Genomic DNA, 6,000 nt, shown 5'->3' with positions numbered 1-6,000 from the left:
GTGATCCATTTTTCGTCGCCAGTTACCATCCGCTACAAAAATGGGTCGAGTTCGTTCCGTTTCAGTAGCATATCTCAGGCGTTGATTCGGTCCAGAAGGTTTTTTGCGTCAAATCATGCGGCACCCAAACATTAAGCTTTTTTATGTATCCAGCCTTCTGCTGATAGTTTAAAAAGATTTGGTGACTAACTCCCATCTTCTGGGCGATGTCACGAGATGCCACATGCCGGTCTAACTCGATGTTTTGCCATGATTTGATCGGTATTCGTCGTCACAGGTCTTCCGCCGGCTGTCTTATCCATGGTGAAATGTTATCCTTTCAAAAATGTATAATATTGCCAGATACGAGCTCTGTACCTTTTTATACATAGCCGCGAAATTCAAAAGACAAAAAGGCGCAAGGCAGATATTTGACAACCTAATACATACATATATAAATGATTAGAAAGATGAGAAGGGTTGAATTCCGAGTGACTGTCTGTCTGTCCGTCTATCTGTCCTTCTGTGGAAGCTGTAACTTCAGTAAAAACTGGGATCGTAATCAAACCTGGTACATATGTTCCTTGGCAAAAAATAAAGGACGAAATCGTAGATCCATTGCAATCGGACCACTGCCACGCCCACAAACGGACATTAAACAAAAACTTGTAAAGTACCACAACCTAGCACTAAATTATAAAATAAAACTGTAATTTTGTTCAGGGGATCGCAGTAGCAAATAACATCTGTGGGTTAAAAATTTAAAAATATGGTCGTGGGTCCGTTTTCTAAGTTTAGTGGATATACTTGTATATCTCTAAAAATTCTTTTCCAAACATATACATCAAATTGAGTGAAATCTTGCCCTAGCCCCCGATCAGGCATTTCATCTTGGAATGACATCAGCTTGAATAACGTTTAGAAATCGTTCAATTTTAATAAGAAAACTCACGTTCTGTAAAGAATGTGTTTCGCGGGCTTCGCTCACCTTATGGCCTACTGAGCGTACTATTCGCAACACCATCATCCAACTTGACGCTCAGCATTCATTATTGAAAAATATTCATCAGAAGAGACCACGTCCAGCACGCAGTGAAGAAAATATAGCAGCCGTAGCTGAGAGTGGACACGAAGACCGTGGAGTGTCGATTCTTCACCGTTCGCAGCAACTAGAACTGACGTATAGAACGACTTAACGCATTTTACGCCGAGATCTAAAATTGAAAAGGTAGAAAATACAGCTTGTGGAAGAACTTCCCATGCGACATAGCTTCGCTCTACAGGCTCTTGAAAAGTTCTTAAAAGATCCGACGTTTTCAAACCAAATTTTGTTAAGCGATGAGGCTCATTTTTGGCTCAATGGGTACGTAAACAAGCAAAATGGCCGCATTCTTGACGAAGAGCAACCTAAAGGGATTCATGAGCTGCCATTTCATCCAGAAAAAAACGGTTTGGTTTGATTTGTGTGCCGGTGAAATCATCGGTCCATATTTCTTCAAAAATTATGCCGGTGAAAACGTAACTGTCAATGGTGATCGTTATTGCGCCATTATAACGGACTATTTGTTGCCTATAATTGAATCTTGTGGCTTCTGCGATATTTGGTTTCAACAACACTGTGCCACTTCCCACACGTCGCATCAATCAATGGATTTATTGAGAGAACACTTCGTCGAGCAGATAACTTAATGTTTTGAGCCGGTCGATTGGCCACCAAGATCGTGTGATATCACACCGTTACCTTTACCATCGCTGTGTCATTCGCCAGTTATCAGTCGAAATTTTCGAACGAGTCATCGAATAGTAGTAGTAGTAGTTGTTGAAAGAGATAAGCCTCAAAAAACAAATACCAAAAAATACTCTTTCGAATGATAATAAACAGTCTCCATTAAACTTGAAGTTTATGGGGTTTTTCTTTTAAGAAATAGGCAACCACTAAAAGGATCACCCTTTATACTTATTATACGTACATGTACATATGTTTATGTGTGCGTATTATTAAATGTTCTAAGCGTTACAAATACAATGGTATTCGTAATAATCAAATTCATAAATCATAAATTCATCTAACGGCATCTTTAAAATGCCGCCTTAAATGTTTAATAACTCCTGTTTGTATACAAACACCTATACTTACATACATACAATAAGTATGAGTGAATTCAACTAATAGGTTTGTTCGTTTACTCATGCATAATTAGTTATGCCTCGCACAAATTACATTTAAAATGCACAAATTCATAAGTTACGTGAACGTACGTTTCATTGGCGCAATGTTTAGACGCTTTGCTTTTGTTGTTGTTGCTGACATTTACATACACAGTTACACGATAAAAAGGATGCGAGAAAACAAAATGGCGTTTTTGTAAGTTAGGTGGGAGGAGGAGTGGGGCGGAGGAACTGACAGCCAACGATTTATGGGTGGTTTTGCTGATATATACATACATATATACATACAGCCTGATATGCACACATACATACAGATATACATACTTACATACATATACATATGTTTGTACATATATACACATATAATAAATATACATTTGTATAAACACAAATTTTAAATGCTTGACAGTGGCATTTCGGTCGCTCGCATTCAGAAAACGCACAAAACTTTTCGAAAATATAAGTTTGCGTCTTTGAAAAAAAAGGAATTTGCAAGTACGGCAGCACTGGCACATCTTCACATCATAGTAGAACATACAAAGCTCTGCATGAGCATAGCTACTCTGGCAGCGTGGCGAAATGTTTGCAACAACTCAGTTAATTATTCACGCAATGTCGCTGTGCGGCTAACAACAACAACGCGCAACAAGAACAACAAGCACAGTCAGCGAGTTGTTGACAATGAATTTCGACTGTGTGGCGGTGGCGCGAGGTTGACAGTCCAGCTGGCAGTCAAGGCTTTTTAATATTTATGAACACAACCGATTCACTAATTATAATTAGGAATTGAAAAGTTAGTGAAAGGATACTTCAAGCTCCAACTCCAAGTAGTAGGTTTGTGCATTTTTGCAGCGCGAGTTGGGTGGGGAAACGCTGGGTGTGAGCGCTTACGTGCATAGAATGTAAACTGGTAACTGGTACTCATGCTCATGCTCATACATTTCTTTGTTTGTATGTATGTATTGGCAAGCGCGCGTAGAAAGGGTTGAGTTGCAGACGCTTCGAGCTAATAATTTAGTATTTTCTTGTTGCTGCTAGTATGTGTGAAGAATTTTTAATATTTGATGTAAATGGCGAGAATAAATAGTTGAGAGTGTTTGTGAAGGACATTTAACAAACATTGTTTACGGTTTTCTCTTAATATAAAGGGTGATCAATTACGATGTTCCCTGTTTTTTTTATGAAGAAATCACAGAAACTTTAAAATAAATTTAATAGGAAATTTTTATTACCATTCGAAAGAACATTCTTTGGCATTTATTTTTTGAAGATTATCTCTTTCAGATCTTGGTCCCGGCTACGTCTGAGATTATACATCCATTGAGTCCAATTTTCGATAACTCGTTCGAGCATTTCAACTGGAAACAGGCGAATGTAACGCGTGATGCTTTGCTCCAAGGTCTGAAGTGAAGCGAGATGAAGCTTGAGAAAGTCGAACGGTTTCAGTTCTTACACAAGCTGCATTTTGTACGATTTCAAATTAAGATCACGACGTAAAATGCAACAAATCGTTCCATACGTCAGTCCGAGTTGTTGCAAACGGCCTCGAATCGACTCTCCAAGTCTTCGTGGACACTCTCAGCTACAGCTGCTATATTTTCTTTTACCAATAGTTAGATCAGTAGGTAATAATCGTTCTGTTCGATAACTTGTTGGCGTTTTGAAGTTAATTTTGTTCTTCCTGTATACAAACTGGCTTTTTTTGAGGTGGATTTTCCACCAGCAGAATCCTTCGCCTAAGACAGGAACTAATAGTAATCACTTGATCCAAGTTCGAAATTATAATGTGAATGAAAAGGAACCTCCCAATAAAGCACCCAAAGGCCTCTAGCCACTAGCGATGTGTATGAGCTGACGTTGTCCTGTTGAAACATAACTCCTCTCCTATTGGCCAACGCTGCCACTTTTGAGCCATAGCTTTCTTTAGATGATTCAATTGTTAACAGTACAAGTCCGAGGATAGCAACCCATAGTAGATGATGCCTTACCAATATTATATTGGAAATGGATCAAGTTTGTTGCGATTCAGCAACGATTAACAAATCGAAGTCGGTTCATGAGATTTTTTTACATTAACTGTTGTAGCACCCATCGAGCTTTTATATTCAGTATTTTTTAAATGGTGCCAAAGGGTTTTTTATGAAACACTTAGCTCCTGGGCAATCGAAACAGTCCTTTCCTAATGGTCGGACTCGATTACCGTTATTTTTTCGTTATTTTCAACAATCGGCCTTCCTGATAGTAATGCATCTTTAACGACCAAATTACCGAAACCGAATCGACGAAACCAAAATTGCGCATGATTGACTCCTCCTACAGCACCAGGACCATAAGGATTATTATCATTTCAGATATCTGGATTTTGCCTTTATCGAAGAAAAACTATTTAGTATTGCTTATTTACTCTCTCCTGGTGTGCAACTTTGACGGGTGCTCAAGAATTCAAGGAATAAAAATGTCTGAGAAGTTTTTGTAGTATAAAGCCTTAGCTTCCTAACTCCGTATTGAATAATATTACCTTAGAAATCTTTTAAAATTACTACTATCTTAGCTATCTCGCGCAACTTCTATCTGATATTAGAAAATCATCAACTTTTGTTTCGTTTTCCTCCGTGATTACCATTTTCGGAGCACCTGTACATAGCGTATCAATAAAGGACTAGGACTAGACTAAAGCTCGCTTAACCCCTCTTTAATTTCTTCTTCTTTTTCTTCTTCTTTAAGGGCGTTATAGACTAGTTACCAACAGCGCGCCAATTGTTTCTTCTTTTCGCTATTTGCCACCAATTCGAGTTACCAAGGGCAGCCAGGTATTTCTCCACCTGGTCTCTCAAACGGAGTGGAAGTCTTCCTCTGTTTCTATCGGCGGATACTAAATCGAAAGCTATCAAAGCTGGAGCGATCTCTTCCATCCGGACAACATGATCTAGCCTGCGCAGCCGCTGTCTCTTAATTCGCTGAACTAAGTCAATGTCGTCGAATATTTCGCACTGCTCAACGTTCCATCGACTGCGGTTCTCGCTGTTTCCAATGCGCAAAGGACCATAAATCTTCCGCAAAACCTTTCTCTTGAACACTCCTAAGGCCGACACTTATAGCAGGACGGGAGTTATGAGACACTTGTAGAGTTTGGTCTTTGTTAGTCACAAATTCGGTGCTGGATTCGAAAAGTTTGAAACCAAATCGATCATCATGTGATAGATGAACAACATGCCTCCAGTACCCTTGACGTGCTTACACTCCGAGGACCTAACATCGACTCAGACCACTATCTTGTTTAGTGTATCAAGATACCACTTATCATCACCAATTCTCTCTCTCCTCTTGCTCCAAACGTCGAGTGTTATCACCTCTTTATAGCTCTGTTTGGACTAACTCTCTATACATCAGAGGAAAAGGGAGATTTACGTATAAATAAAATTGATTATCTTATTGTTGATAGCAAAAAAAAATTTTTTTCAGGCATCTCTCAAACCCGCTTAAATGCTTTAGAGCATCTAATATTCGATTCCGCACGCATTTTAAATCCCTTAATTGTATATTTAAATTTTTATTCGTAACGGCTAAAATTTTAAATTTTTAGTTTGATTTAAAAGTTAGTGTCACCCTGTTTATTTGTAATATTTCTTGCACTACACACCCATTGTTGAATTCGAAGTTAGTCTCGAACGCAACCATACTCGCGTCTGCCTCTTACGAATAATTGCAGTATGAGCGTGGTCATGAACCTCGTTTAGCAAACAAAGAATGTCAACGCCGTTAAATAAATATTTATACGGCGAATATCAAAAATAAACGCATTTCATATCGGATGAAGAAATAGTAAGAATCGGAAGTGATATTTGCAAGCGT

Source organism: Bactrocera tryoni, chromosome 1 (assembly GCF_016617805.1).
Source record: "Bactrocera tryoni isolate S06 chromosome 1, CSIRO_BtryS06_freeze2, whole genome shotgun sequence".
In the NCBI taxonomy this organism is placed as follows: domain Eukaryota; kingdom Metazoa; phylum Arthropoda; class Insecta; order Diptera; family Tephritidae; genus Bactrocera; species Bactrocera tryoni.
This window is presented reverse-complemented; position numbering follows the sequence as displayed.